Consider the following 25,609-nt stretch of genomic DNA (forward strand, 5'->3'; position numbering starts at 1 on the left):
GACCTTTAGAACCCATTTCATAACCATTTTGGGTTTAGGAGGATAGCAGGTCTTCTTTCAATTGTAAGAGTTATAAGTATGACCTAATGAGTTAGACTTTAGAAGCTCCTTAAGTAAATCAACTATCTTTTTTACCAAAGGACTTTGGTTTAGCTTTTTATAGCTGATATGTCTTTTAGGTTTTTGAAAAGATTTAAAGTTTTTAGAAAACATATGATCTTTCTCTTTTGAGTTTAAGATCTCTCCCTTTACAAATGTGGGAGAAGTATTCTTCGATTTAGGAGGAGCACTCTTGTCATAGCCCAGACTGGATCGATCGCCACATTTTCTCGATCCAGATAAGAGTTTTTCTAATTTAGGATCACCTTGGGCATATTTCTAGGTTTCTTTTAAACTCAAGAGAGAAGAGAGTTCATGTTTTAGTTGTTCATTTTCAAATTTAAGATTTTCAAACTGGGAGGTTTTTAAATCTAAATCGCATTTTGTCTTTTCAAAAGTCTGAAATATGGGACTTTTCTAAAACAAGAGATTCATAAATTTCTTTAAGTTTAGAAAATTTCTCTTTTTGAAGTTTCAATTTCACAACAATTTTACAACTTTCCTTGTATAGGACATTGTAAGCATCTTGAAGATCATCTTCATTTTCATATTCACTATTCAGATTTTCTTCATTAGTCGAGTCATCATTATCTGAAAAAGTGAATTTGGCTAGAGTCATAAGGGCCTTAACATCACACCCTGACTCAATTTCAGAATCTTCTGATTCAGAAGAGACTTCAGAATCAGAGGACTCATCCCAAGTAGTCATCATACTTTTCTTTTTTGACTTGCCTTTATTATGACATTTGTTAGCCAAATGCCCATACTCATGGCAGTTGTAACATTGACTGTCTTTTAATGATTTTCTAGTTTTAGGTTTATGTTTCTTTTTATCAAATGCTTTTTGAAAATCAACCCTCTTTTTATTTTTAAAATTTTTATAAAATCTCTTTGCCAAAAGAGCCATATCATCCTCAGAGTTTTCTAAATCAGAGTTTAAATCATTTTCATGAAAACCATTTTTAGAAGTTTTTAAAGCAATAGATTTACCTTTTGGAGCTTTAAAGGTTAACTCATAAGTCTGTAATGAGCCAACTAATTCCTCAACCTTCATATTGTCTGTATCACGAAGTTCCTGGATTGCGGTTACTTTAGAATTGAACCGTTCAGGAAGTGAGCGTAGTATTTTAGCACATATCTTGCTTTCAGGAATTTTATCGCCTAGACCCCACATAAAGTTTACAATGTCATTTAATCTGGTATAGAAGTCCATGAACATTTCATTTTCTTCCATACGTATTTCCTCAAATTTAGTTGTGAGGATTTGTATCTTAGATTTCTTGACAATTGAAGTACCCTCGTGTGTCATTTCCAATATATCCCCAGCATGTTTTGCAGAATCACAGGATATAATTCTTTTGAATTCATCCGGTGATAGTGCATAAGTAATTGCATTTAGTGCTTTAGCATTTGCACTACTCTTAGTTTTTTGAAGTGTGGTCCAAGAGAAATATGGTGTAATTTTTATAGATTTTGAACCATCAATCTCGGTTACTTTAGTGGTAGGAGGGGTCCATTCATTCACTGTGGAAAGCCACACACTTTCATCCTTGGATTTGAGGAAGATCCTCATCCAGGCTTTCTAATAGGCATAGTTGGAGACATTAAATGGTGGAGGCCTAGTGACTGATAGGCTATCAAAATTTGACATCTTTTATATAGCTGAGATCATTAGCTCAGGAATTAAATCCAAATAAAAAGCAATAAGAGCGAGCTATTAGGCTCTGATACCACTTGAAATGGCCAAGCTATATGTCCTAAAGGGGGGGTGAATAGGACTATGCCAAATTTCAAGATAAATACAGTGGAAATATAGAAATATAGAACTAAATAAATAAATCAATTCACAATGTTGAATGCTAGCTCAAAATATTGATAGTTCTAAGGACAACCATGCACCATAAAAATGGCAGGGTAACATTACTAGAACAAATAGAGAAACTGAAGCTCAAAGTAATAAAGAGATAACAAAAATATAAGGCTGAAATGTAAATCTAAATTATTACAACATTCCTCACTATGCTTGAAATGTAAAATTTACAACGTTCTCATCCACACATACATTCCACAATTCTGAATAATAAAAGATAGGAAATATAAATCACACATCTACAACACAAAGAATTATAGTGGTTCGCCTGTGTGTTCACCAACTGTTAAACAACAACCACACAGAATGCTACTCCACTCCCAATATCCTCACACAGGGAATATTAGCGTTCACTATCAAATAGGTTCTCACAGGTTCACCCAAAACCTTCACAATTGTGTCTTTTTCAAAGGGCTTACACAATTTAAAAACACTCATTTCTGAGTTTTCTGACTCTCCTCAGATAACCAACAACTTTGAGATTTTTCTGTCTTAACCTCAAATAAAACCAAATAATATAAATTACACAAATTATAAAATACCTGATTTTCTCCTTCGTTGTAGCAGCCCAGAAGAACCAAGTCGGAGTAGAGATTTGAATGTCAAAGTTCAATGTCCAATATTCACTTTATAATGGTTCTAGGTTCTAATAGATTTTAAATTAAAACAAAAGGGCTAGCTCTAATTGATTTTGATTCCAAAAAAAGGAAAACAACAATTCCTCTTTTCAGATTAGATTGGAATAAAAGAAACAAAATTAATTAAGAAAGCTAAAGAAATAGAATATTAAATATGCACACTTAGCTTATATGGAGCACCAACTTATCTCTCAGAAGGCCGAATTAATTTAGCTTGAAATTCTTTAATTTCCATCTATAATTCTGAGATTCTTGCTCTATTTATAGGTGAGAAAATCATGCCTTCGACTGGTCTAAGGACCTCTACGACTGGTCATAGAACCGATAGATGTTTGAAAATTCGAGCGTAATAAGATTTGACAGTTTCACGACTGGTCGTAGGTTTCCTTCGACTAGTTGTAGGTCTCCTTCGACTAGTCGTAGGATCCTTTCGACTGGACATATGTGCCTGAATTTCAACGCTGTTCTTTGAGTTGTAGGTCTACGACTAGTCGAAGATGCATTCGACACTGTTCCTATGACTCGTCGAACAGTCCCCAGGACTAGTCGAAGCCTAACAGAAAATTTTCAATTTTTGTAACAAACTTACGACTAATCCAGGAAATGTTTAGATAGGTCGAAGCAGTGCTAGGACTAGTCGAACAAAGTCCAAGACTAGTCTTAAAACTAACCAAACTCACTTATATAAAACATATGAATTATGTATCCAAAATGGCCTACTCCAAAGGTCAACCTAAGGTCAGTCATACCTCAATAGTGAAGTAAGGACATTGAAACTTTAGAGACGAGTGACCTTTGAAAGTAATGGAGCTTGAAGTCTTGATGTCATTTAAACTTGAGAGCTTTTTGAGATCTTGATATTGAACTTGAAAGCTTCTTGAGATCTTGAGGTTGAACTTGAAAGCTTCTTGAGATTCTTGACTTGTGAACAGTACTTGTCAACCTAAGTTGATCTTGAGTAGAGCATTGTTTTTCACAGATGCAAGCTTCATAATAGTGTCTTTCTCACCACAAATTTGACAACATAAAGGGCTATAAACTATGGCACTTACAAGATTCAACTGACAATCTGGCAAGACTCTATGTCCATGAGGTCGTTCGGTCTATGGAGTTCCTTGGGAGATCATATCAGATCACAACTCCCACTTTACATCTACCTTTTGGAGAAGGTTACAAGAGGAACTCAGCACAGAACTCAAGTTCAGCATAACATTTTACCCTCAGACAGATGGACATACAGAAAGAGTAAATCAGGTCCTGGAGGATATGTTAAGAGCTTGTGCCTCGACTTCAAGGGAAATTGGGATGACCATTTGGCCCTCGCCAAGTTTGCTTACAATAATAGCTTCCAGTCCAGTATAGGCATGGCACCATACGAAGCTCTATATGGTCGCCCCAGTCGAGCCCCACAGTGTTAGGCTAAAATAGGAGAGCGAAGTTTGTTAGGACCTGAGCTCGTCCAGATTACCACCCAAGTAATCGATGTCATTCGGAAGCGTTTGCATACTGCTCAAAGCAGACAGAAAAGTTATGAAGGCAATCGACGACGTGATCTGGAGTTTGCAGTAGGCGATCACATATTTTTAAAGGTCTCTCCTATGAAGGGTCTGATGAGGTTCGAACAAAAAGGGAAGCTTGCACCTCGTTTCATCGGGCCTTTTGAGATCCTGGATCGTGTGGGAGCCGTAGCATATCACCTTGCGCTACTGACTACACTGACCAGCATCCACAACGTCTTCCACGTATCTATGTTAAAGAAGTACACGCCAGACGAATCACACATTGTTAGCTAGGAGTAGATTGAACTTACCAACAATGCTTCTTATACTGAAGAACCCATCCACATCTTGAACCACAAGGAGCAGGTCCTCCGAACTAAGACAATACCATTGGTCAAGATTCTTTGGTCACATCATGGAGAAGAAGAGGCGACGTGGGAGCGATAGGCCGAAGTTAGGGAAAAATATCCCCACCTATTCAGTGACACACTATAGGTAATTTCAAGGATGAAATTTTTTTAGGGGGGTCGGCTGTAACACCCCATACCTCTGATACTCGGGTGTTACCTTTTAAAACCCACAAATGTTAAAACTCGAGACCCATCAATCTAATGACTTAACTTGACACGCACAGGGTAGGATTTCCCAAGCAGCATTGAGACAATCTGCCACAACTCTGGAGACTCAGCTTACACTCCACACCAATCAAAGAGGTAAGCATGATCAAATGACTTAAGACCAGATCAATTTTTAAGACAACTGTGTTGGCATTATTTCAAAAACCCAATTCACGGGAGTTAGAGGGCAACCAATGAAGCATCCCTATGTCTCAAACATGCATTTAACTGTTGAAAACAAATATTGAACCCGTTTGACCAATAGATCGCATCATGCGGGCCAGATATGACCCAAAAAGGTATATAATGGCCCACCTGGGCCTCACATGCGCCCAAAAACTGGGCCAGGGCCCCTATATAGGGATCTCAAAACAATTGGTCGGAGCAGATCAAACACTGGAGCAGTGATGCTCCCCAAAGCCAGGTGCACATACACCTCAAACTCTAGTGCACGAGGTGCATTGAACAACTACTTAAGGTCAAACCATGGTTAACCGAACCAAATCACAAAAAAAAAGAATAAAAAAAATCTAGAGATGTTCCCGCTAACCCCTATTAGAAAACAACGACTTTTGAGCTTTAAGGTGGCTCACCCTGGGTTTTGACCCCTGATCAAAACCATATAAGGGTTTTGACTCGCTTATAGGAACAAGTGAGATGAGGATGGACCGTCCATTCCCTCATCATGAGGTTAGGTAGAAACGTCTGAGGCTTCTTCTTTTTAGGGTAGGGAGGGTGGCGACGCAGCCGCTGTCTCCCGAGGCTACATTAACACCTACCATCAGCCTCATCTCTCTCTCTCTCTCTACCTATATAAGGTGAGGCCAATTCTCACGGACTCCACACATAAGAGAGAGAAAACTGAGAGAGGAAGAAAACATAGGGCGTTCATGGTGAGCTTGGAGCACACTGCCCCAACTTAGTCCGTGAAAACTGGACCAAGCCGAATCAGTGTGGAGCCATAACAGCACTGCTTGAGTGACAGAGAGAAAGAAAAGAAAGAACAGAGACGAAGGAGGGGTTGTGTGTGTGACAGCCCAAGTTCGGGTCGGACCCTACTATGGAAGGTGAGACCTCCTTTTCCATTCTTTTTCTCTCTAAAAATAAAAATGAAACTAGGCCCCATCACACCTCACTTTGGTTGAAAATTAGCCATTAACAAGGACCCCTCATGGAGCTAAAACAGGCTGTGTTTGAAGGCTAAAGGTGGCCTACTTACAGGCCCTCTTTTAAGGCCAAACCAACCTAAGTGCGGGACCTATTTGAGGCCAAGCAATGGCATGAAGATGGCCCCAGCTGAGGGCCAAAACTCAATCTAGGAGCAGCCCTCAAATACGACCTGCGTGAGCTCTACATCAGACTGAAAAATGGCCCAGAAGTGGGCCACACAGGAAACAGAATCAGACGCCCAACAGACGTGTAAACAATAGGTTTCTCAGCTAAAAAATGGCTCTCCCGAGGCCGCATTAACACCTATCGTCAGCCTCATCTCTCTCTCTCTCTGCCTATATAAAGTGAGGCCAGCTCTCACGGACTCCACACATAAGAGGGAGAAAACTAAGAGAGGAAGAAAACATAGGGCGTTCATGGTGAGCTTAGAGCACACTGCCCCAACTTAGTCCATGAAAACTGGACCGAGCCGAGTCAGTGTGGAGCCATAGCAGTAACTGTTGAGTGACAGAGAGAAAGAAAAGAAAGAATAGAGAGGAAGAAGGAGAGGTTGTGTGCATGATAGCCCAAGTTCGGGTTGGACCTGACTGTGGAAGGTGAGACCTCCTTTTCCATTCTTTTTCTCTCAAAAAAACTCGATCCAGGAGCAGCCCTCAAATAGGACCTGCGTGAGCTCTAGATCGGACTGAAAAATGGCCCAGAAGTGGGCCACACAGGAAACAGAATCAGACACCCAACAGACGTGTAAACAGTGGGTTTCTTAGCTGAAAAATAGCTGAGAATGTAGCCTATAATCAGCCACATATTCAACCTATAAGACAGGAGAAAATGTGTTTAAAAGATGGCAGGGAGAGCGTCTTGAAAATGAGCAATGTTTGAGCTACAACATGCACCAACAGATAAACTGAAAATAGTTCAGGAACCAGGGAGAAAGTGACTCTGTTCAAGCCGTCCCTTGGCTGAAAGAGATAGCTGCCACTGTGCCCCGTTGTGCACTAAGTGGGGTTGAAAGACGTCCTGATTGGATGCTATGTTTGAGCTAGAAGTCGGAGCAAAAACGACCTCCAAACTAGACAGGCCATGCACTTTGCAAACGAAGGTGGGCGTGCATGTGGGCTTCACCAAAAGGCCGGTGGGCCCTGCACCAATACGGGTGGGCCTTACCCAAAACAGATGGGCTACCCTCATTTTAGGCCCTGCACAAATGCAGGCTGGCTGCACACAGTGTTAGTAGGTGGACCCCACTGTACCACAGTTGGTGGGCCACGTATATGGCCCCACCTTGATGAGGCAGCTCGTCCAGGCTGTCCATCCATTTTCCCAGGCCCTAGACATCCTGCTTTAAAAATATATATATAAATAAATAAATAAAATAATAATAATAATAAAAATAACATATAATAATATAATAAGGAGATAGTACGTATATATAATATTATATATGAAACGGTGGGCCCCACGTGGGACCCACCTGTTGTGATTATATGGAGTCCCTCTCCATTTCATATAATCCGTAATAAAATATTATATGTGGGCCCCACACCCATGTGGAACCCATGTTGATATGATATACATATGTATTGTATATATGTGGTGGGCCCCATATGGGATCCACGTACATGTAGCTACGTCTGCACCGTTCCCCTGAACGGTATTTGCGAAACTCACCTTGATGAGTTTATTCTAATCCTGACCGTCCCACCTATTGCTGAAATGCCTCTCGAGTACATCAAAAGAACAATAAAACACTAATATATGTAATGATATATGGTGGGCCCTACATGAACCCGCATATATGCAAACCCATACATATGTTGAATCCAGACCATCCAAGGTCAACATGGCCCACCATACTACACATCCACTCCTCAAAGGACCATTGAGCCTGGCCGTTCGTCAATGGACGTCTCTAAACCATCCATCTGTGGACGTTCAGAGCTGGGTTTGAACACCCAGATCCATTGCTCCACTGACAAACTGAGTGGAGATACCTCGTTTCAACACTTGAAGTCCTAGTGTCGATCCCTAGCTAGGTGGCTAACGTGTCAGTATGGCGTCAATACCATCAGAACCGTTCGTTAGACGCACCCCCATGATGGTCATGGATGACCAAAATTCCAAAATACTTTCTGGTCATTATAACTTCTGTAGGCCACACATGTGGACTCCACCCTGATGTACGTGACTCATCCAAACTATCCATCTATGCAGTAGACCCCACCATAGTATAAGTGTTTTATCTGTACCATTTGGGCAGTGGATCCCAACCTGACATAAATATTTATTTACAATCACCATGTGGTGGTGGGGCCTACCCTTGATGTATGTATGCCGTCCAGCCCTCTAGACGAGTGGGGCTCGCCTCATGATGTGTTGCATACCCACACCACCCATGGGACTTCACTGTGATATATCTGTTAATCCAAGCCATGGAAATACCTGACAGGTATAAACTGTAATTTTAGGAGATTCCTTGAGTGACCCCGGGCCACAAGAAGACTCGGACCGAGTACGTGGACACTACCATATAGGTGATGACTTTCCCCTTGGGCTTTCCATTTCTAAATTAGCTAAACCTAGTTGTACTAGATCACCATTGTTGTGATACTTGTCCACATGCTAGTTAATCCTTGATCACTATTCACATGACTTGGTAATATATCATCATTAGTTATTAATTCATGATGCTTCCTTTCATGCCTTATTTAAAGTCATATATTGTCACATGTTAACATGATTTGCTTCTGTACATAACCTTTTTATGTTACAGATGGAGGAACCATGTTGTATGCAAGCCACACTTGGAATGTAATTAGACAAATGTGTGGGAAATAGGGACCTTGAACTGGTGTCATTTTGATCGAGGTATCCTATTAGAACATCCCAAGGTAGAGGACCTCATGAGCCGGGGATGGTGGTAATGAGACACTATGTTCGAGCTGTCGGCCTACGCTGGGTGTAGAGCCCCCCGTAGTGACTATTGAGTTGCTTAAATTAGCTGATCGTAATTGGACTAATAACGGCTGACTCATCATGTATTCATAACATACTGGCGATGACGGATGGCTAATTCTGAATGTTGTAGCATGTACCCCAGAGTTGTTGGGGTATCTTTTCGCTAGCTCCTAAACCATCGACTATCGAGCCCTGTCCGACTGGATGATTTTCCCAGGTCGATGATTTGCATGGGTGACGAGCCCAAGTCCGGCTGGATGTGCATCCCCAGGCCGATATGCATTCATGCACCCATTTAATAAGACTGCATATTGCCTGTTTTGGATTACTGCTTGTTTTTCCTTTTAATTATGTTTGCTAAGGCGGAGATGTGAAATCTTGAGGGGAATTCGCACTAAGCTGGCCACTCATCCATCGACTATCCAACCCTACAGAACATGCAGGGATGGATGTAGAGGGCATCGATGCCAGCCTTGATGATGCCACCATGGAGCAAGAGGAGTATTATGAGGATGAACTGCATTAGGACGCAGCAGCGTATTTTGGTGTTAATTAGTAGCTTGAGATTTTAACTTCAGTAGTTTGATATTTTGGAAACTTTTGGGAACTTTGTAACTAAGACCCCCAACTGAGCGGGTCAAATATTGGGCTTTCATGAATATACATGCTTCTTTTAGCTATTACACTCTGAGTTTATATTCCGCTATTTCTTTGATTTATAAACTCCTGGATTTCTGAAAATGAGTCTCGTACTCGAGTTTTAGAAATCAGGGCGTTACAACTACGGTTCTTATTTCTAAATTTGTTATTTCTCAAGGGATTTTAGGTGATTCATATACTAAGTTCTTCCTAACTATTCGAGGATGTTCATCCTGTTAAAGTTTAAGGAGCCTAAGTGTTTTATCCTTAAGTTTTCTCATCCTTCCTACTTTCTAAAGGGAAATGCCTAAGTTTTGTCTAAGTAAATCCCTTAAGGTTTTGTATTGATCCCATAGCCAGGCTATCTCATACTCAGCTTTGATACCAACTTGTAACGCCCCAATTTTTTGAACCCGAGTATATGCCTCTCGTCCCAAAAACCCAAGAGTTGTCTACTAATAGTGGACATTAATAAGTGAAAAGTGCAAATAGCGGGAATGAAACATAAGATAGATGTGATCTAAAAATGGGGACAATATTCTGGCCCACTCAGCTGGGGGCCAATTACATAACGTTAAGTTTCCAAAGTTTATAAATGTACTAAAATAATAATAAAGGGCTAATCTACTGGTTTAGCCCAAAATAGGCAGCTGCCTCTTGCTGCGGCTCCTCATCATATGGCCCCTCCTCGACCGCCATCGCCTCCAGATCTGTCGTGTACCCATCGGCTCTTGCACCTGCGTCCTCTGTATGGTTGAACACTGATGAATGAGTGGCCAACTCAGTGTGATTTCCCCTCGAGATTTCACACCATCGCCCTAAACAAGATATAGTACAAAATAATATTGCACACAAAACAACACATGATGCAATCTTATTAAATGCATGGATGTATCAGTGCACATCAACTGGGGCAAAACTGATGTAATGTGACCGGTCACTAGTGAAAGTACATAGTACATGCGTAGTGCCAAACTCACCAAAGGTGGGTCGATAGTCGATGGTTTAGGAGCTAGCGAAATGATACCCCAACTAAATCCTATTACGCACGTGCTACAACATCTAGAATTAGTCATCCGTCACTGCCCAAATGCAATGTATGCATGTTTAGCCAATCCATCGTTAGTCCAATTACACCCAACTATTTTTAAATAAGCTCACGGTCACTACTCCCAGATCCATAGCTCAACTGGTAGACTGAGTGGAGATACCTCGTTTCAACACTTGAGGTCATGGTATCGATCCCTAGTGGGGGTGGCTAACATGGAGTGTGTGTACTGCCATGAGTGTGTATAAACAACCTAACCCAGAAAAAAAAAACTCATGGTCACTACGGGGAGCACTTGGCCCTGTGTAGGCCGACGGCTTGGGCATAGTATCCCATGACTACCATCCTTGGCCCATGAGGCTTCTGCCTTAAGGTGTGTGTAGAACCCACCAACATGTGGTCAGTCAATTCCACTGTAAAGGGGGACACCACCATATGCTAACTTGGAATGAAACATCAAATTTTGCTAAGTATGATGATTAAACATGACGTCATGTATGATTAAGAGGCGAGTAAACAACGGTAATAGTAAATATTGCAAGGTTCATTCTACTGTTAGATAGGAGAAACCACACATGGATGGTAAAACCCAAAATTAATTGCCGCTAACCAAAACCTCCATGTCAGGGGTCTACTCACATCACAACTAAGTTACACCCCAAGCATGGACTCTCCTTTGTTAGAACTTCCCATGGAGAGATTCCAATGATGTGTGTGTCATAACAGCATAACAGCAACATGGATCTTAACATGAATAGGAAATAAGGAACAATACATATATTTCTACCAATATGTACTAACTAAGTACCATAAGGTACATGAAATGAATTGTTAGTTTAATCACCTAGGCAGTTCAAGGTATATATTCAAGGGTCTAAACGATAATAAGCATGGTACTCATTATGCTAAATAGATGTGTCAAGTAAATGCAGTCTATTTCCACACACAATTTATCACCAATCTAACTAATCATTAAATCACTAAATTAACTATTTCTAGTCTAGTTGGGAATGGAAAGCTCAAGGGGAAGAAAATCGTCACCAAACAAGTCGCAGAGCACTTTTAGATGTAAATTCCTTCGAGAAGATAGTGACTCCACACCACTTGAATAGTCCCCTATATAAATTTATTTGTATTAGGTAATGAGTTCCAAGGTTTAAAACATAAGGATTGGTGGAGGGTTGGAAGGCCTTAGATTAAGGTCATTTAGGCTGCTAACAAGGGACAAACAGGCCCACCAACTCTTGCCCTTAATTTAGTATAAACTAGGCCCGATCGAGGCCCACACCTGCTGTTCCTAAACAGCCTAAACCAAGCCGTGTTGAGCCCTACTCGGCCCTAACTTGGCAGTCCACCAGCTGCATGGATGCAGCTCCACTGAGTAAGTGTGGTCCACCTGAGTTTATTAACCAAAGTGTCACACCCCAAACCCAGAAATTGCATTCACAGGAATTCCGATCGCCGAATCCAGTGCCGATAGCCTCTGTAGTACCCCATTCTCGGTTGCTAGCATCCATATGCTAGATTCCGATTTTGGGATCCTACAAGGAGGATTTTTTTTGTACATTTAACTCATAATAAGCATAACTACAATATTACCCAATTCACAAAGGCAGCATCATCATCACATATCCACTAATATAATCATTTCAGTACAATGCTGAAAAGGAAATACATAAATCAAAAATCAAGCTCTAAAAGACCATTGTACGCTCCGAGCTCAACACTACTGCAACCTAACATCACCTGCATGCATCTATCATGCATAAGCTTATAGAAAGCTTAGAGGGTGGTGTAAGTGTGTGCACAAGGTAAGTGTTAAGTATTCAATACAATGCTATAGTCATACAATACCAGAAATACTGGTAATCCATAAATCGTACAATGTCAGAATAAGCAGAAATACTGACAAGATCATGAGTTATCAGAGTAAGCGAAAATACTGACAGATCAGGAATTATCAGAGTAAACAGAAATACTGACAAGATCACAAATCATAAGATAATAGACTAAGTGAAAATACTGACAAGTCCATGAGTCATACAATATTAGAATACACAATACGAATCAACTATGCAAATGAGGAGTCATAGAGAGCCAAATATTAGATGCAGAGGATGCAATGCAGTATACATTCCTGATGAGTAACACAAATAGCGTCAGCCGTACTTAAACCATACAAATGTAGAACACAATAACCTAAATTGTCATATGTCGCGAATGTAATGCAACATGCGGTGCGAATGGAATGACCATGCTGGAGTGTGAAGTCGGGATGGTAGTACGGAGTATCGCAGGCCATGAGGTCCATCACAATGGACTTTTATCCAAACTAGTCTCATACCTAATTTGGATAGTCAGACTCAATGTGGTAAACTCCTGATCTCAGATTAGTCGCGGGCCCCAACCGAAATCTTGGCCATTGTGAAGGTAGACGTAGCAAATGATTACGCGCCACCAGCCCGAGTGAATAGTGAATGATGAATGAATGAATATGTAACTCCTGCTCAATAAGTCCACATATCAGTACAGTTCATCTTTGGGATCATTACCGGGGTTTAGTATACTCCAAATGGCACTGCTCCTCTCCCAGAAACACAGTCCAAGTGAGCATAAGAAACCTCACTATCCGCCTGGCTAATAGTCTGCCAATACCTATCTGGCACATCGATAGCAGACTCTTTCACAAGCTGGTCAAACTCAGCCTAGTGTTGTCCCCTACCCTCGGACGGGTAAGGCCACACCCCCTCCCAACAGACCACGACACAGTGGGAGACGCGGCCTCCTGGTATTCGACACTCAGGTGCTCATATATCCACTCGGTCTCGACGTTGGGGTGTCCTCTGGTACCAAGAGGGTTTAGAAATTTTTACCCAGGGCCATCTATGGCAACTCGATGTTAGAACAAATTTTTGGTGTCTCGTCTGGCCATCCACGATATGCTTGTGGGGGCTACAGCCCTGATATCGCTACGGCATACAGTAATCATAATACAAAATGCATGAGTCATACAATCCAATCATGCGTCAATCCTGTGCATACCATGCGCTCATATGAGATAACCTCCGCCTATTAGGGAGTCTCATAACAACATGCTCAATGACATATGCAATGATCAATCACATCTCATAACAAACATGCGAATGATGCGTCTGGGCATGTATCATGATGATATGTTGTCACATGCTCGTAATCAGTATCAATAATCGGCATCGACAATCAACCTTGACAATATGGTCATTTAACCAACATTGCCCCTAAGGAATGGCCCACATAGAGCCTAACATATAGTGGACCCATGGCCTCACACAACGGCCAAATATACAACATCATGGGCCTCACTTAGGAGCTTATTACATATCACGATGGGCCTCTCTCATGGGCCTAATCTACATCACAATGGGCTCCATCACCTGGCCCTCAAATGCACCATAATGGGCTTCATCACATGGGCCTCAAATACATCTCATTGGGTCTTAAACATGGGCTGAATGCACATCAAAATGGCCTAAAAAACGGGCCATATATACATTACAATGGGCTTCGACAATCGGCCTCGGTACCCGGCCTCGACAATCGGAATCGATAATTGGTACCAATAATCGACATCGATAATCAGCACCGACAATCGGCATAAGAGAAGGTTACAATGAGGACATTTAACCATCATTGCCCATCAATGTGGCCATTTAACCAAAATTGCTCCTAAGCAGTGGCCTACATAAAGTCAAACATATAGTGGGCCCCATGGCCCCATACAAAGGGCTAATATACACTGCAATGGGCCTCACCCAAGGGCCACACCACATGGGCTACACATACATCACATCAAGACTTATCATATGGGCCGAAAATACCTCACAATGGGCCACATCATATGGGTTGGAAACACATCACAATGGCCAGGGCATATGGGTCGGAATTACACTACAATGGGCCTCGCTAAATGGGAGGTGGGCCCTACACATGGGTCTCAAATACATCAAGTGGGCCACATCAATGGGCCATGCCAATGAATCTCATATACATCAAGTGGTCCGCACCATTGGGTCGTACCAATGGACCTCATGTACATCACAATGGGTCTCAACACATGATGTCACCTATATGTTAGTTGGGCCACAATACATGGGCCAAAAAATACATTTCATTGGGCCTTACCAAGTGGGTCGTGCCAATGGCCTCGTATCCAACACTTCAAGGCGGGCCTTGCACATATCAAATGGGCCCCAACAGATGAACAGTGTACCTGCTATACACACATCGAGGTGAGTGCATAAGTGAACGACATAGATGAAATACATACAACATAGTGGGCCCCGCGAATACACAGTAGGTGGGCTTATCGTCCAGCAAGTTGGATAGTGCAGGTCAAACACATACATCGTAGTTGGCCCCACGGCACATCCAGATAGACGGTGCTGGAATACAATACATACATTAAGTTGGACCCCACCCCAGAAAAACAGATGGGCGGCGGGAATATACATGAGGTGGGTTATCACTGTCCTGGGGTAGATAGATGGTTAGTATAAGACACATACATCAAAGTGGAGTCCATCATCTGACAAACTAGATGGACGGTGGATATAAAATATATACACTAAGGTGGGTCCCATTTATTGGGGATGGATGGTACGAATATACATCATATGGGCCATAATCACATCATGTTAGGCCTTGCCCCTGGGTCTCGAATACATCACAATGGGTCACGACATATGGATCTCATATATTTCAAATGGGCTGCACTATATGGGCCTCATATACATCAAATGGGCCGCACTATATGGGCCCCATGTATATATCAAGGTGGGCGTAATCACATGGGCTTCATGTATATATCAAGGTGGGCATAATCACATGGGCCTCATGTATATCAAGGTGGGCATAATCACATGGGCCCCAAGTATATATCAAGGTGGGCGTAATCACATGGGCCTCATGTATATATCAAGGTGGGCATAATCACATGGGCCTCATATGTATCAAAGTGGGCCTCAACAATGGGCCACAAATACATCAAATGGGCTACACCAATGGGCCCCTTGTATATCAAATGGGCCACACCCAAATATAAGTGGTGAGAACAATTTCCACCATTACAATTCCCAACGCCCGCCATAACCTTTATTTCCCATCCAATCTGATCATAAGGTCTCAAAGGATTTCAATGGTAGCCGTTTAATCCTCACCGTGCAGTGTGGTCCACATGATAATTAGATCTATCTTATTTTTGCCTCAAGTCTTAAATTTATCTTTAAAAAAATAGTTGGACAGTTTGGATACAACACATGCATCATGGTGGGTCCCATAGGGGTGGACGGCATAGATGAAGTACATACCTCATAGTGGGGTCCACACTAACGGAAGGTATGGATTAAAATACATACGTTAGTGGGTCTCATGTGGGGCCCACCATAATGTTTATTTTCCACCTAGCCTATTGACAAGGTCACACAGACATGGGGCCCACCGAAATGTTTATTTTCCACCCAACTTGCTGATAAGGTCACATGGACCTGGGGCCCACCGTAATGTTTATTTTCCACCCAACCTACTGATAAGGTCATGTGGACTTAGGGCCCACCGTGATGTTTGTTTTCCACCCAACCTGTTGATGAGGTCACATGGACCTGGGTGAAGAGTAAACAAATTTCATATATGATCCAAAACTTCTAACCCCAAAAGGGTTTTAGTGGCAGACGTTCCATCCAACTTTTTCCTATGATGCGGGCCACCTAAGATTCTCATGAGGCTGATTTTTTTTTGGGGCACTGTCCCAAAAGGGACCTACCAAATGCACGGAGTGGATGTTCCACACACATCATGGTGGGTCCCACGGTTGGGACCGTGGGTCCCTGCCAATCCGTCCACACGCAGCAGTCACCTACACTGCACGGTCAGCAGTAGCAGGCGCTGCTGCTTATATTTTATTTTTTTGAAAAACCCTTTTTTCGTGGTTTTTCCATGGTAGGGCCCACATCATGTGGATCTACTCCAACCATTGCATTTCATGGCTCGGGACAAACCCACTAAGCCCAATATGCAGCATGTTTTGGTGAATAAAAACATCAAGGCGGGTTTTAACGATAAACACTACTATTTCCTATGGTATGGCCCGCTTGATTATCGGATTGGCCTCATTTTTTGGCTCAACGCCTAAAATAGGTTGAGAAATGGAATAGACGGCGTGGATTATATACATACATCGAGGTGGGGCCTACAAGAGCAGCCCACCCCAAGTATAGCTAGTTAGTACACACCCATGTCAGTTCACACTTTACTGTTAGCCACACCCATGCCCACAGCTGCACGTCCAGCATCTAGAGACGCTGGACGGTGTGGAATAACATAGTCACCATGGTGGGTCCCACATGCATAAGGCCCATCATGCATATATATATATATATATTAATATAAATTAATATAATATTATCATAATATAAATATAATATATTATATATACTATATAGATGGTGGATCTCTCTTGAAATGAGGTGGGCTACACCGTCTGATGGATGGAGTAGATTTAACACAATTCGGTGGGGCCCACTACATTCTAGGGAGAGGAAAAGGAGAGAGAGATAGAGAGAGAGATACGGTGAGATAGAGGGTCCCCGCCACTATGAGCCCCTCTTGGTTAAATCACATAAATCGAAATCCCACGAACAAGTGGGCACTAAAATAAGAATCAACGGTGGATCACCCACCTCTAGGCCTTCTCCTTGGTCCCTTAGTCTTCTATGCACCTATGCTCAACGTTTAATGGTGGATGATGGAGTCTTGATGGTGGGGATGAGAGATCAGAGGGTGGGTCACACTTGGCTTGGGAGAGAGGAGCTTGGACATGTGAAGTTTTGGGTTGCTTGGGAGTGAAGAGAGAGAATGAGAGAAGGAGAATAATAAAAGGGATGGAATGATATGGTGGTTGTAAGGAAAGGTATGGGTGATTTTGATTTTTGTAAAAGAGGGATAGTGAGGGGAGAGAGAAAGTTGACTTATGGAAAAAAGAGGGATGGGTTGTTGTACTTAGGGTATGGGTTGTACTTGACTTGGGTGGTTGATTGATTGATGGGACACATTGTAGAGATTCCCTCGAAATTCACAATGCGCATTTTTCTCGAAATGAATGTGGGCTTACATCTTCTGGCCTGAGTATCAGATCGGTGCACGAGTCACAACATTGGAACCGCGGCAACGGTGCAGTCGCTAAGATATAAGTCTCGGGTCGAGCCGACACAGATATATGAGACACGTCTCAAGGTCATGCGTAAACACCGATAACCGATCGCGGGTCGCCAAAATTCGATCGGGATGACCACGAAAGCCTACGGAACAGTGCGGGCTAGGATATGGGTCTTACATAAAGAGAGGCCCACCAGTGTTAGTGTGCAGCCCACAATCTCTGTGGTGAGGTCCACCGTTGTGTGGAGTGTAGCCTACGACAGTGAGGCCCACAGTGTCCTCAAGTGCAACCCACCAATGCCAATGTGCGGCCCACTAGATGTGGGTTCCACATGCATTCCACTTGAATTTGGATCCCACGTGCGGCCCACATGACTGTGTAGCATACCAGATCGTGTGGTGCGACCCGTTGTATAGCGAGGCCTGCTGAACTTCACCCATGTGCGGCCCACCTGATGCTAGAATGTGATGCGGCCCACTAGTTGGTGCGACCCATCAGTTGCACAGGGTGCGACCCACTGGATTAAATAGGGTGCAACCCACCAGCAACGTTCTGCTGTGAACATCCCACTAGATTAAATAGGCCGCAGCCCACCAGCAGTGTTCTGCTGTGAATGGCCAAACCTGCTGGGCTCGTTCGATCATGGGCCAGCAACAGCAGCAGTAGAGATGGCCATCTTGGCCCACCCGCATCCTGAACTTCCACTCTTACCAGCCCTGCTTGGGATTTGATCCTAAACTTTAATCAGAACCCACTGGAGTTGGTTTTGGTCCATCTCTTGGACCGACTCCCTACTCACGTGCTGTCCCAATTTGAGACCGAATCCGGCCCATGAGTGTAGGCCAGTTCTGACTCGTTTTGTGAACCCAAAGAGGGTTGGGTCTCTACTTGGATTACAGCCCAGCAAGAGGCCTTGCTCCCCTCATTTTGAAGGTCCTTCTCTGACTGAGTTCTGGCCCTAGACACGGTCATTGTTTGGACTGGTCTTGGCCTCAAATGGAGCAACTATTTGGCCTGGTTTGGGCCTGAAATAGAGCGTCTCTAGGTCCCTACTTTGACATGAAATGCAGCCATTACAAAGGCTTTATTCCAGGCCCCAGAATGCCACCGTTTTAACTCTATTTGGGGTTCGAAATACAACCATGAATTGTGTTACTTTTAGCTCAGATTATGGCCATCGTTTGGCCTGGTTCTTGCTCAAGATGGAGCCCCTAAATCTCATGTTTTTCAGCCCAATGTAAGGCCATTGGTTGGGCTGTATTCAGCCTGAAATGTAGTCACTAGCTAGCCTGTTATAAGTCTAGAAGGTAACCAAATGGAGGCCCAATATCTGTCATGGTTCTAATCTAAAACGCAAGCACTCTTTGGCCTGAAGCCCAGCCATCGTTTGGCATGGTCTCGGCCCCAAATCATGTTCACTGTGAGATTGCATTCGACCCTGCTTAAGAGCTATTTTAAGCTTCAAATAGGGCCCGATTAGAAGCCGTTTTCCTCCCATGGACTACGACAAACGCTCAGCCCAAGATTCAACCATGGTGAAGGCTAAAATGGACCTTGCCTTGCCGGTTACGATTCCAACAGCTAAGTGTAGCTGAAAGGTGGTTACCTGGTGTCGGTCATGGAAGAAGGCGCGGACCCCTCCTTCTCTCCCTTAACCGCCTTGCTGCAACAGGGTGGTTGGACCTCCCTGCTTTCTCTCTCTCTTTCTTCTCCCTCTCGGTGCGAATCCTAAGAGCTACAGGCTCTATATATAACCGTGGAGAAGAGGACTCCAATGGCCGGATCTCCACATGGACAAGGGATGGCCAAGATCGTGCCACCCCCTGTTTTTCCCCAGAGAGGAAGGTCTTCTCTTACTTTCTCCATCTACAGGCTTTGCCTAGCTATTCTTGGCAAAGGGAGAGCATGCCTCATTTTGGCAAATAGATGGATGGGACTGCACGATCAGACCGATCGTGAGCCACCCAAACGACCCTGCTTGGCCCCATCTCACGGATGTCTCCCACGTGCATTGTGTTGGACGGTTGTAACCCATCTCCTTCGTCCGTTTACAAGGGCTCAAAAGCCTATACGGTTTTATTAAGTGGACCCACGTGAATAAAATGCATGGCTTGGATAGCTTGGAAAGTGGCCAGGGTGGGTCACTTTTGAGCTCAAAGATCACTAGTTTGAAACTTCGTTTTGGCGGGAGAACATCTGTTTCTCTCTTTTTGCAAAGAGCTCAGTCAAAGCTCATTTGACCGAGCCAACAGCTCCAGGGCACTTCGTGCACAAGTGCATGGGATGCACATGCACACTGTGTGAGGTCCACCAGGATGGTTATGATGAATCTAATCCATCCAAACATCTTGTAAGTAGCCATAAGGGGGTATTGGCCCATTTTTAGGGTGGACCTGAGGCCCAGGTGGGCTCTACCACACTTCCCAGGCTCCATTGATGTAATGACCCAAAAAATTTCGTGCAAAGACCCGAGTACTACCTCAAATTCTTTCGAAGTTTAATGTGGGTTATTTAGCGCTAAACTCGATTGCTTGTGAAATTAGCATCAATCACTTTAAATTTGATCTGCAAGACTCAAAACCTATAAAATCGTTAGCACTATGTTACCCTGAAATCTAGGATTCAATGCTAAATCCAGTTGCTCTCGGGACTACTTGGAAACTTTGTATCGGACCTGGACCGTGCGTCGAAAGTCCGATAGCGATGATCTTAGACAATTATGATCTCTTGGTTGGGCTTGACCATCACCTCAAAAATCAAGTCCAGATGATGTCCTGGGTCGATTTGCTTGAGTCTGGAGTAAAGAGTGTGAGAAAGCTGAGAAATTAAATATGAATTTATGAAATCTGAGTCATGTCGCTTGTGCGCCGATTCTAAGCTTTCTGACCGTCGGATTCTGACCCAATTTCACCCTCGGATCAGGGAAGATGGCCCTGGCATGTCATAGTGTCGGTGGACCTAATCGAGTTTCGGTGACCGTTGAATTGAGATTGGTCCGCCACGGCTGATCTATAAATCCAATCGGTATGAAAACTCAGCTTGACCTAGATCCATGGTCAGTGAGCTTAAGTCTGACCGCACGTGGAAAAAGGACCACCAGAAGCGCTCCGTTGGATTGAAATAGACCTGATTTGGTTATAACCTAAGTATACCTTGGCCCTAGGGCTATTTTCATCCGTATTAGGCCTGTATAAAGGCCTTAAAACCCTCACTCTCTATTCCATACGAATTTTCTAACCCTAGCTGAGAGAGAGAGGAAAGAGAGAGAAAGTGAGAGAGAAGTTGGTGAATCATCTTGAGATTCTTCCTTGTTACTCTACATCCCTAAACTGTCACTTCTGAATCGTTATTCCGGCGATTCTAAGTTCATTCTTGGATAAGTCAATCAAACCCTAATCTATTTTAGAGCTTATAATAGTCTAAGTGTTGATGTAGCTCATTTCTATTCATGCCTTAGGTTATCTAGTCGCCGTTGACGAAGACTTATCGTCTGAATCAGATCTGTGCGCATTTTCTGGTTTAAGGTGCGGACTATATTCGTATAGGTTATGGTTTTCAAGGCTTTCAATGTTGGTTAATGATTTATTATTGGTGTGGATGTAATTTCACATGCCAAATGCGATGTTTATATTGCGTTCCTAATATATATGAGCTATATTGAGATTTGTGTATTCTATGTATATGTAGAAAGTATTGTATACGTATGAAATACGAACATGTGCTTGCCATGATTATTTGTTGTGTATTTGTGTTAGTTGTATGTGTATCAACTCCTTGGCAAAAGGAATTGTTCAAATGTATGTTATCACCAACATACGCTATGTATGTTGGAATAAGTAGTCTAAGTGTTTGTAGAAATGTCTGAATGATCAAGTGTGTAATATATTATCCTATTTATGGGCGTTGAGAAGAGATTCTTAACTCTCTTATTGGTGTGTATGATTTCTTACATGCAATTTACATTCTTTATTGTTTAACTTCAAGTACTACTTATGTGTAAATCCATGCTAAGTTGATATTCATCAAATGTTTCCATATTGTATGATTAGAATTGTTGTTCCATTACTGTTCTAAATTGTTAATATAAATATCTGTTATAATTGATTGTGTTTGGGATTATGAAATAGTCCAGGAAATCGGTAACAAACCTTGAGTTCGTGGCCGAGGTTGTTTTCGCCATGTAGGACATGTTTGACGAACCCAAGTCATATTAGGGTTGTCGCAGTGGTTTGGCCACACGGAGTGTTTGTGCACTCTATGTCGTTCAACTCAACGTGCGCTCGTGCTAGTCGAGTTCGTCAAGTAACCCGATTGTCCCGGTGGATGTACACCATGTATGGATGCTATTGTTTGAATTTAGGGTACCAAACTTACCAATGCAATCCCGTTAACCATTATACCTTGATCCGCTAAGACTCATGAGCCGGGCATGGTGGTATGGGACACCGTGGTCGAGTTGTCGGCCTACGCTGGGGTGACGAGCCTCCCCATAGTGACCAGTGAGCACACCAGACTCGTGAGCCGATTATGGTGGTATGGGACACTATATTCGCACTGTCGACCTACATTGATTGGTAACGAGCCCTTTATAGTGACCTCGAGCATACCTTGATACTGCATTGAGGCGACGAGCCTTAGGGTAGTAACTAAGGTATGATAGGCATGCATTGATTAATGACGAGCCCTTTGCAGCGACCTAGAACCATATGATCGTATGAGATTGACTAGGACTGACGACCCTAGAATGGATCACTGTTTGGTAATTAATATGAGGAAGGTACCTTAGCTTCCCAATCCTGCTGTACGAAAATGACTAATAACAATTTAGTAATCATGTTCATGCACCACATTGCATGTGCGTTGGCGTTGTTGGCACTGCGGGAGGTTGTCATGCGTACCATAAGATGAAGACGCTGAGGGAGTGCAGGCGAGGGCATGCATCATTTCTACATACATCCTTGCATTAACAAGAGTAATTAGGATGTGTTTGATTGTATTGCCTTATCATTACTACTTGATTGATTTGATATCATGTTAACTTTTACTGTATAGTTCCACTGAGTTGATCGCTCACTCCCACATTCTGGGACGGAGTTTCAACACCAACCAGAATCTGTCTTAGATGCAGATGATGACGTAACCCCTGAGGCAGAGCAGGAGTATGAGGATGATGAGGACGCGTTTTCTTTTATGCAGTTCTCAGGCGGGTTCATGTGAGCCGTGTCCTGACCTACGGGGATACAGGGTTTATTTTGTAATGGTTTATTTCATTTGATACTTGCATTTTGAGACACACATGAATGTAATTATGACCTGGCAGAGTATACATATTACAGAGACTCGCACATGTACACTTATATTTCTTTAAGTCTTCCGCTTGCGTCTTTCACTTATCCCTGGATTATGTTTACAATTTGGCTTAATCTATTCCATGTTTTATGCACTCATACAGACAACATGCATCCATCATTAAATATCTTGCATAAGTGATGTTTTGAAACTCGGGAGCTGAGTTAGGCTCGACCCCTGAATTTCAGGGCGTTACAATTTAGCCCCATGACTGCTGATCCGATGGCTGAATCAGTTTGATATTAAACTTCAACGCCTTATTGTGGTCTTAGAGCGTAATGGGCGTTTGGTTGGCTATTTATTAGCCCTCGAAAATTGATCCACCGTATATTGCTATAGTTAGTTGGGTTGGAACTATTTTGATTTGAGGTGTCCAGACAAAGTTACTTTCTAGACTGACATGGGGTGCATTCCATCTTCTGGGGCTTCTGATGGGTGGCCCTTAATGGTGATTGGAAATCCCGCCTTGCATAAGTTGAGTTCAAGTTATCTGATTAATCCATTCTGATTTAGGTTGACGCAGGTTTAAAAGGTAACACCTATGTACCAGAGCTACGGGGTATTACAACATGTGAGCTCTCGAATCCCATGTCGTGGACCCCACTTTGCATCATTTTACGTGCTTCAATGCATATATTCTGTTACTGAGTTGTGTGGACCCGCATAATTGTGGTGAGTTGCGTGAACCCCCACAACTCAACTCTCTGTGCAACTATGGTTTTTTACAATCTTTTGCTTCAATTCTTTCCTTGTGCTTATTTCTTTTACTCATCTTTTATGCTCCAAAAAATGCCCCCTTGATCCAATGTTTTGCTTGATCATCAGGAAAAATGAAGGATCAAACTATCCCGTCTAAGAATCGAGTTGCACAGACCCGCGCATCTCATTGGATCTAGTCTGCTCTTCTTATAAATATTGTGCCTCCTCTTTCCTTTATTTGCACTTTCTTCCCAAACCAGAGCTCTTCACCATGCGATTTTTCCTTCCATACAACTCAACCGCCCGCACAACTCGTCTGACCACGTAACTCGTTTAACCGCACAACTTGTTTGTACTTAGTGCAATTTCTTCATGTTCTGAAATTTTATCGAATTTCCCATCTGAATCTTGGATCCCTTCTTCTCTTCTTAAAATCTCATATTCAGTCTAATAGCCTTCATCCTTTAAGTATGAAACATTCGAAGGCTTCGTCCTCAAGAAAGAAGCCACTCATCTTCTACAGAATCAAAACAAACTCTTGAAAATACTTGGGGACTACATAGAGATTCATGAAGAAGTTTTGGAGTTTCAGAACTCTTCTAAGAGCAAAGCAATTGTCATTCCCATGAATTTATGGTGTTATTGGTCGATTTTGCATAGTGAAACCTTTCATCAGATGACTCGTAATAATCTTGTTTCTGTAGATAACTGGATTATGACAGAACCAAAACTTCTGACAGGATGTCTGGAAGAGAATAGGCCTTACCAAAGAGCTGGAAAAATTCATAAGATGAGATTTCTTCGGCCATGCTACGATCCTCAACAACCTTTTCCCACTCATTACTTCGAAATGGCTCAACAATACTTCTTTTCTGAAGGATTACATTGGAATACAGAAGGATTATCGACAATGGGTCTTCTATCTCCTCGTAACTTTTATAGTGCTTGGGCTCGGGCCAAACATATCGCTATTTTGGAATAGATTAGCCTCTCTGACGCAATCATAGCTATGTCAGAACACTTCTACGAAGATGCGGCTATTTTCAGAGGCTTCCTCAGCCATTAGTAACTCATTCCATCTTCCCTTGGGCGAAATGAGTATTACCCTATCGAATCTTCTTTGCATGGAAGGTTTTCCCATTATGGGCAATATCTTTATGCATATATACCTTTAATTTGGGTAGACCTCTAATAAGATCGGCTTTGCTCAGTCTATACAAGTTTCAGAAGTTTACATGTCCAAGGCGTTTGTGCCATAATTCGGTTTAATTGGTTTGGACCATGTAACAAAATAATTTAAACGAGCAAGATTCATTAACAATATAGCAATTCTTAGATGTTCTACGACCATTTAATATCACATAACCTTTTTCATTTGAGATCTCACATCCTTGATTTGAAAATTTAACACTATGCTTATTATTGTAGATTTCAGAAATACTCAAAAGATTATGCTCAAGTCCTTCTACAAATAAAACATTTTCAAAAGGAGGAAGGTTAAAAAGTTGAGCCGTACCTTGGCCAATCTTGCAGTTGCTTCCATCACCAAAAGTGATTGAGCCATCAGTCATTTCTTTGTAGTTGGTGAACAAATCTCTGTCACCTGTCATGTGTATTGAGCAACCACTGTCTATGTACCACTTTGATTGACTTGAAGCCTTAAAGGCGGTGTGGGCAACCAGACAAGTAACCTCAGGAACCAATTTCATTGTAGTTTTGGTTTTGGAACACTGTTGGTTTTCCTTCACTTGAAATTATTATCAACTCTCAAAATAGAGTTAGATTTGCGAGGCTCCTTGAGTAAGTCCACGATTTTTTTAGCTAAAGGATTATAATT

Source organism: Magnolia sinica, chromosome 1 (genome assembly GCF_029962835.1).
Source record: "Magnolia sinica isolate HGM2019 chromosome 1, MsV1, whole genome shotgun sequence".
NCBI lineage: Eukaryota > Viridiplantae > Streptophyta > Magnoliopsida > Magnoliales > Magnoliaceae > Magnolia > Magnolia sinica.